General features: G+C 32.9%; 1 long non-coding RNA gene across 1 annotated transcript; it reads right to left on the minus strand.

Annotated features, from left to right (window-relative positions):
- Nucleotides 1–2498: 2498 nt before the first annotated feature.
- LOC140433529 (uncharacterized) lies at nucleotides 2499–8649 on the minus strand. Its single transcript, XR_011950001.1, has 2 exons — nucleotides 8530–8649; nucleotides 2499–2685 (listed from the first exon to the last, which is right to left on the minus strand). It is a non-coding gene; the product is annotated as an uncharacterized lncRNA (long non-coding RNA).
- Between the last annotated feature and the right edge of the window lie 656 nt (nucleotides 8650–9305).

Below are 9305 nucleotides of genomic sequence, written 5' to 3' on the forward strand. Positions count from 1 at the left end.
CCAAAATCACTTACTCTCAATAACGTATATATATATATATATATATATATATATATATATATATATATATATATATATATATATATATATATATATACAACACAAAGGTTAAAAGGATGTTTATATTTGAATGATTACTGATAAACCTTAGCCCATTTACAGGGAATTACATACCAACAATATAAGCTATCTAAAAATAATATTGGTTTGAGTAGTACTTGAATGTATCATCAATTATTCATTAAAATCACTTACTCTAAATAACATTGTAACATAAAGTTAAATAGATGTTTACGTTTAAACGATTTGCAACTTTAGCCAATTTATAGATAAATGCAGATCAAAAATATAAGTTCTGAAGCTATAAAGTAATTACTATTTAAATGGGAATAAGCCACAATTAAAGGTTAAAGTACGTTTATTGACGTTTCAATTTCCACTTCGGAAATCGTTCTCAAAATACAAACATTAGTAAATTAAACAAATTTTGTTTTTTTGTTACTTGGTGAAAAATTCTTCTAAAAATTTAATTTTATCCGACTCATTTATATTGACAGTTCAGACATACATTATACATTTTAAAGTAGACAACTTGAAAAGGCCCTCTCCGACACCCTCTTCAAAAGTGAGCTTATCTTTCCAGGATACTGCACTTTGCACTGCCTCTGCAGCCAAGTATCACGTGGAATTGGCTTCCTTATCAAATATGGCATCCCTTTTCCCCCTCAAACCATTCCCCCTCACATTATACTAAATGATGAAGACTTCCTGGCAGTAGACATTCACCTCTATAACAACACCACACTCACACTAGTCTCTTATTACAAACACCCTATCCAACCCTTATCCGAAGCATTGCTTGATTATGTCTTCAGCCTGAATAAGGCCATCATACTTGGAGAGTTTAACGCCAGGAACACGCAACTTGGCGACACGGCAACTAACCGTGCAGGCATTGACCTTTCGGATCTGCTCCTTAACCTCCCTCTACACCTTATTGGTACCACCATTCCAATCGGCTTTAGAGAAGGTCTCTCCACCAAAACGACATTGACAGAAATCTTACCTTTTCCAAGGTAAGACACTTTTTTCAACTTTAAAACTTTTACAAGTCCATACCCAGTAAATGGACTTGGTTAGAGGAGCATTCGACTGTTATATTCGAAGCCCTCTAGAGAGTGTCCGAGGATCTGAAGGTGTTTAGGACCCTTTATTAATTCCCCCGAGATGACATAGTCGTGGCTCCTAATAACACTCATCCATAGCGCTCCAAATAAGACCCGGACCGGCCTTATTCGGCACACTTTAGTTTCTTTTCTTCTGTTCTTGCCACGCTGACGACTTCTTAGAGCATTTTGTAGTTTTAATTAAATTACAAACGTAGATATGTATCGAAGTCGGTAAAAATGGGATTTGCGTATTAAGGTTTATAAATTATTTTTAAATTTAGTCAAAAAGTTTAAAATTTCTACAATAACTCACAACACGAATCTTTATAAACACCGTCGCAATGTCAAAACTACAAAAATTAAGAAAATTTAGTCCATGTAACAAAAACACCTTTCCGAACTGGACAGCCAAACAAACAGGCCATTATTAAAAATAACGGCATGGTTGTTAATAGGGAGTTTTTGTAACTACCTAACGTAACGTATCTCCCTATACGTAAAGAACTAACGTATCGAAGAAGATGAACGTTAAATTGAGAGTTAAAGTTCTGCACGCAACGTAACGATGGTGTTGCCCTCATCGAATTAGTGATTAACTAATAAATTGTCAGTGCCAGTCTTGTCCTTGCCATTTAACCCTATTTTGATATTCAAAATACATAACAAATATTTTTTTGAACAATTTTTAATTTTGGAGATGGAGGCGATATTAAATGTAGGTGCCTTTATTGATGATGAAGAAGACGAAGACATAGAAGATGCCCTTCTTCTCCACATATTGCACGACTATACGGCCGCTTTAATTTTGATACCATGGTCGTAAGGGTTCTTGCCTACGACTTCCTTCAACAAGAACAAATCATCTTCATTGCTGAAGTGAAGTCGTTTTCTACTGCTTTCCATTATTTATAAAAATCAAAACAAATATACTTAACCACAAATGTGAAAAACCACGTACCACGTGTGCTTCTGAAATGTGAATGTTGAAATTTTGGTAATCGGGTAAGATCCCCTTGTGCATTCGGTTACCTTCGGCTCGATGGGGATGCGTATGAACATAACGTACCAGCCCGTAACGTAGGTTAGGTAATACGTATCTAGATACGTTAGTTCAACCATTAATGCGCATGCTTATATGTCAAAAAGATACGTTACGTATATGTACCTATTTGCTTGCACAAAAACTCTCTGACTTCCTGCGCACTATCAATGACCGTCTTAACGTTTCGTCAGCGCGAAATTTAAGTTGAGTTTTAAAAGGCGGTTTACTGTCTAATTTTGACATTGAAATCTATACAGTTTGTATATGGTAGTAAAAAAATAAAAAGATTTGGTATATTTAATAAAAATATTTATTATCTAAAAAACTAATCCCATACACAATAACAAACATTTTCAGAACAAAATCCGCTTATAATGGATGGATTTTTAGCAACACATGTTTTTCCACATTCATCGCAGTCGCAGTCTGCTCCAAGGCTTACTCCAAGTGGAAATTTTTTGAAGTGAGCTGGTGCTAAAATATAATATTGTATTATTTAATTAATAATTAAAAAGTAAATAATTACAAGAATATGTATGTATGTAAACATGTCACAATACACAACGTTTAATGCAAAAGTAATAAATTTAATAAAACAAGATCTGAATAAACACCAAGCAAACAGATTAAAAATATATGGAATTAAAACTAATCTCAAAAAAAAATCGTAGTCATACAAAATAGACACACCAACTAGAAAATGTGGCTTTATCGTCAAATCCTGAAGATATCTTATACAGACCACGTTACTAATCAGGACGTTTATTTAAGAATACAAAAATAAGAAGATTTGTTAACCACAATAAAAACAGCTAAAATAGAATTCTTTGATCATATCACGAAGAACAGCGAAAGATATGTGTCACTGCAATTCATTTTACAGAGAAAAGTAGAAGGAAAACGATGACCTGGAAGACGAAGGATTTCCTGGCTAAAACTACGTTAGTGGTTTAACAGAACAACTACAAATCTTTTTAGAGCAGTAGTTTGCAAAATACAGATTGCCATGATGGTCGCCAATATCCTAAATGGAAAGGTACTACAAAAATATGAACTAGAAAAGAGCAGAAGTCAAATAACTAAGATCATACAGAAATAAATATATGATTCTTCTTGTTCTAGTGCTGACTCCACAAATAAAGGTTAGACATTGCAAATTCAGCTCTATCTTCTGCTTTCCTTGGAAGTGTCTAATGTATTTAACCCGGTATTGCCGTGTTATTTACTGTAAATATGTCATAAATGAACTTTTACTTACGGTATAGCTGTTGTAAATATAAAGAAAATTGCGAATATTTAAAAATTTTTGCGAATAAATTAGATTTTTATTCTATAACTTTTTAAACCAACCTATCAAATATGAAACTGGCATTAGACAAGGAGATTCGCTGAGCCCATTAATATTTAATCTGATAATGGATGAAATCATAAAGAAAGTTAAAAAAAGAAGAGGATATAGAATGGGAGAAAAAGGAAATAAGGATAATATGCTACGCCGACGACGTCATAATAACAGCCGAAAATGAAGATGACCTACAAAGATTAATTAAAGAATTCAAAGATACGGCGCCCATATACAACATGGAGATCTCAACAGAGAAAACTAAAACGATAGTGATATCAGCCGAACCGAGACGATGTAAACTAGTCGGAAATAACAAAATAATAGAACAAGTGATGGAAACTAAATCTTCTTCTTATAGTGCCATATCCCTACGGAACGTCGGCGACTACCATGCTTATAATATTGTTATACTGATCTCGGTCTTGCGCTACGTGTAGCAATTGGTCCGCCGTCAAACCTGTCCACTGCCGCAAATTCCTCAACCAAGAGAGTTTCTTCCGTCCTATCCATTTCTTTCCTTCGATTTTACCGTTGAGAATTAGCCGAAGGAACTCATATCTTGGTCCTCTGATTATATGTCCAAAGTATTCTAGTTTACGCCTCTTAATAATATTTAATAGAGTTCGTTGATGTCCCATTCTTCGAAGAACTTCTTCGTTTCTGGTTCTGCTAGTCCATGGAATTTTTAGTATTCTTCGATACAACCACATCTCAAACGCCTCGATTTTATTCATGATATCGGCGTTTAAAGTTCCCTGGGAAACTAAATACTTGGGAATAAAACTGTCAAGCTACGATAAAGTGGAAGAAGAAGTACAAAAACAAGTGAACATGGCAAACAGAGCAGCAGGATGTCTCAACAACACAATCTGGAGAAACAAATACCTCACAACGGAAACGAAAACCAGGATATATAAATCAACAATAAGACCGATAATGACGTACACAGCGGAAACAAGAGCAGATACGGCGAAAACACAAAGACTACTGGAAACAACAGAAATGAAAGTCTTACGAAAAATAACAAACCAAACTCTAAGAGACAGAGTAAGAAGTGAGAAAATACGAGCGAGATATAGAGAGAGTGGTATAGAGGAAATAAACGCGTGGACCAAAAGAAGAAAAGTGAAATGGAATCAACACATCGAAAGAATGACAGAAAATAGAATAGTACGAATAGCAAGAGACAAATCGCCAAGTGGAAGAAGTTCATTGGAACGACCGAGGAAAAGATAGTCAGACAACGTCAATTGAAGCTAAAAACCGAAGTAAAACAGACATTAAGCCTATTTATAAAGTACGAAGAAGAAGAAGAACTTTTTGAACAAACTTTTTTAGACATGTACCCTTTGATTTTTTTATTCTTATGTTCAAATTTAATCTGATAATAGGCAAGTTACTGCAAGAATGTACAATAAAAGGTTACAAATATCTGCAGCGCATTTCCATCATCAGAACAGTATACTTTTTAAGTCAGTGGAAGAGTTCACAGACACCAAAACCTGAAAAAAAAAACCAGAAGACTTAAAATCCTATAGACCAATAAGTTTGCTGCCAATTCAATCAAAAATATTCGAAAAGCTTCTATTGATACTATTTATTTCAATCTTAGAAGAATAAGAAACTTATTCCGGACCACCAATTCGGCTGCAGGCTAAAGCATGGGACAATCGAGCAGGTGCACAGAATATTAAAAAAACTCTTACACACTAGGAAGTAAATCCTACCTATCAGTAGCCTTCCTAAACGTCAGTCAACCCTTCGATAAGGTTTAACATAAAGGCCTACTTTATAACATAAAGAAACAATTGCCATGTCCTTTCTTTCCACTCCTAAAATCCTACCTTACAGATAGATACTTCCTGGTAAAGCAGCAAGATGAATACTCTCAGCTCCACCCTATCAAAGCAGGTATTCTACAATGAAGCGTAGTGGGACCTATTTTATTTCTGATGTTCACTGCAGACCTTCCATCCAGTAGTAACACAATTTGCTACTTTTGCAGACGACACCGCAATACTGGCCATGGACTCTAATCCCACAAAAGCATCAGAACATTTACAAAAAAAAAACTAAATAATTTAGAAACTTGGCTAAAAAAATGGCGAATTAGAGTAAATGAGACTAAGTCAACACATGTAACCTTCACAATGAAACGAGGTGAATGCCTTTTGGTCACACTCAATGGCAAGCAATTAAGTAAGGTGAATTACATAAAATACCTCCAACCATCCATCTTGACAAACGATTAACCTGGCAGAAGCACATCTTTACCAAAAGAAAACAACTGGACATTAAATTTAGACATTTAACATTGAATAAAAAACTGCTTATATACAAGGTGATCCTCAAGCTAATATGGACAAGTTCAAATTTGGCTGATATTTTTACAAACACATTATATCAAATTTACAGATTTTTCCAGCTTATTAATTATATTTTTTAAACAATAATATATTACCAATTTATATATTTTATATTTATTATACCAATGTGTATATTTTAAGAGTTTATCTGTGCGAAAATAGAGTTTAAGTAATTATTTGAATAATGATTTTTTGAGATCCTAATCCTATCCTAATTTTTTTCCAATTGTAAAAACATACAATAAATTGTTCACAATTTTTCTTTTTTCACTTCTACTTTAATATCATCAAGCAGTAATAGTAATAACTGCATTTTTCTTTATGCTTTAATGCTGCAATCCACAGTTCACATTGATCCTTTTTATTATTTTCACGCAAGTCGATAAAAAGTGCAACCACTTTTACTATTACTATAGCAGTATGCATTGTAACAAATATTGCCTACCATCGTTTTAAATAATTATATATGTATGTATAATTATAAGTTACAAAAATCTTACGGTGATGACAAATTTGACCGATTCAGCTGCACAGAACGAATATGGTGCTTCTCTATCGATTATAGATAATATACGTACTTACGCGAAAATGGGCAAATAAATATAGCGCTGGGATTGATGATAAATAGTAAGAGGAAATTATGATTTGGCGCCAAATACAATTTGGTTGTGCCACAGTAAGCTAGATCCATCTTCAATCGGATGGGGGCCTTCTTCAAGAGTCACAAATTCTCTCTTGTTATAAAAGTAAGAATGCTGCGATGCTGTGTCTTCTCTGTCCTTTTTATGGTGTTGAATCGTGGACCTTGAACGAAGATATTTGCAGAAAACTGGAAGCATTTGTGATGTGGCTATATTTTAGAATGCTTAAGATCCCGTGGACTGACCGAGTCACAAATGAGTAGGTCCTCAGAAGAATGAATAAGAACCGAAAGGTACTGACCACCATCAAATCTCGAAAGTTACAGTTCTTCGGACATATTATGCGAAATGAATCCAGATGTACTCTCCTTCAAGCCATCCTGCAAGGAAAAATACTTGGAAAACGAGGTCCAGGAAGAAGAAGAATATCTTGGTTAAAGAACCTCAGAATCTGGTTCAATACAACATCTGTGCAGCTTTTCCGCGCTGCTGCAGATAAGATAAATATTGCCATGATGATCGGCAACATTCGTAACGGATAGGCACATCAAGAAGAAGAAGACAGTAAGTTGTTTCTAGATTTCTAATCGGCATTTGTTTAAAATCTTTTAGATATACAGTTTTTTACGTAGAATTCGATGGTATGGGTTGGATTTTTTCCAATATGATATTTTTTTGATAACTAGAGCAATTTGAAGGGAATACCATGTTCATTGTTTAACAAACTGTGAGATACTAACTCGAGACTAATTATGTGTAATATGCAATACTCTTTTTTAGTTTGGTCATTTTATTATACTGAAAAATATCAAATTTGGAAAAATATAGGTATCTTAACCACTGGACTTTGTAGGAAAACTATATAAATGTTTTTTTTTGTTAGAAAATAAGTGAAACTAACCTCCTTGGTTCCAAGAACAAAAAAAAATTAATTTCCCCCGGTTAGCAAAACTGCAGAGGACTAGGAAATTTTTGGATTTTGACTTCTTTAGTTTAAAAAAAAAGGAGCATAGAATTGCGCAAATCCCAAGTCTCTGATACCTACAGTACTCACAGCGCTACACAGCAAATACAAGGAACATATTTAGCACCCCGTTTAAGATATATAAAGGATAAAGAATTTTGTGATCCTAACTAGCGAAAAAATAAAACTCTATATAAAAATTTTTCTTATTTAGGACGACGTTTAAATTAAGACCAATTGGAGATTCGTATTTATTTTCTTATGCCGTACGTGTGGGATGCACCATATAGTGCGGCGCGCCGCTCGACGGCTTAATAATCGAGTGAACGCCCATAATTAACAATTAAAAAACAACGTTTCAAATTGAAATAAGCTCTAATTGCTTTTGAGAATCTTGAAAATAATGTTTAAACTTCAATTTAGGCACCTGCCAACCGCAAAAAGAATAATTTACATATGAGTTTTCAAGCCTCGAAAATGCGTATTTTCGTATTTTTCGGATTTTAAATCGCTTAATACTCAAAAACTGTAAACTTTTTTGCTTAAAATGACACAAGCAATCTAATACAAGATTTCCGAAGTAAAAAAAAATGATTTTTGGAATTTGTTAAAAAAAAATGGTTTCAACAATTTCTGCCCAATAATTTCGCCCGGCACCCTTCAGATTTGTTTAAAAATGACATTTTTAAACCAGAATCCGCAAAGAAACTGAATCAAAAACATTTTTTCTACGGGACCAATCTCACAACATGGACTAAAGAGGCAAACGAATAATAATAAAGGGTTATTAATGAATTTAAAAAAAATGATTGTGCAACAATAAAAATAAAAAAAAATCTAATTGCGCCATAACTCTAGGTATTTATTTTGTGTAAAAAATAAATAAATATATTAATAAATTTCATAATCGTTAATATAGATAATCAACAAATAATTAAAGAAATACGTATAGAAATAATATTAATAAGTACGTAGTATATATATTATTAATTTATTTATTACCTTCTACTAACTCGGTACTAACATCAGTTGTTGATAAGAATACAACGGCTGCTGCAGCCAAAAAAAAGAAAACAAATTTCGCCATTTTGTTGCCTAATTTTGATATAAAAAATACGGGGAAACATTGTATATATACTTTTTTAGGTGCACTTGACATTTATCTAATGTCACGTAAAATATAAATGTACTTAAGTTTTTTTTATCATGTCTTATTTTTGTTGAATCATTGATTATTTAACATTATTTTTTAAGTTTATGTAAACTTTATTGTTTTTTATTTACGAAATATAGCGATATTTTATTGTGAACTAAATGTTTTGGCCACTCGATAATAGCTGCATGAAAAATGTCATATGTTAGCTTTTTCTTTTATGTCGTACCAATGTTATTATGACCTTTTCTGTTCCAATTTTTTTTTCTAATCTACTGTTCAGTATTATTGTCGGTTTATCAGCATTTATTACAAAACACGGAATGTAACTTTGATCTCGAATAACATTGGCCCAACATCCATGGATAGGACTTGATTTGTTTAAATAAATAAATAAAATAAATAAATACATTATTTCCTTTTAGACAAGCATAGTTTGTGAAGAATTGATCAGCTAATTAAATAAATCAAACAAGTAAACAAACACACTAAACAAACTAACAACAAAATAAGTAACATTTAAAATTAAAGAAATTCTTCAATTCAATAGACAATACGCGTAGTCAAAATTCATTTAAATTTAGTTTAAAGCTTGTCATTTCCCCTGTATATTGGGACACGTAAG

This window comes from Diabrotica undecimpunctata, chromosome 2, assembly GCF_040954645.1.
Source record: "Diabrotica undecimpunctata isolate CICGRU chromosome 2, icDiaUnde3, whole genome shotgun sequence".
In the NCBI taxonomy this organism is placed as follows: domain Eukaryota; kingdom Metazoa; phylum Arthropoda; class Insecta; order Coleoptera; family Chrysomelidae; genus Diabrotica; species Diabrotica undecimpunctata.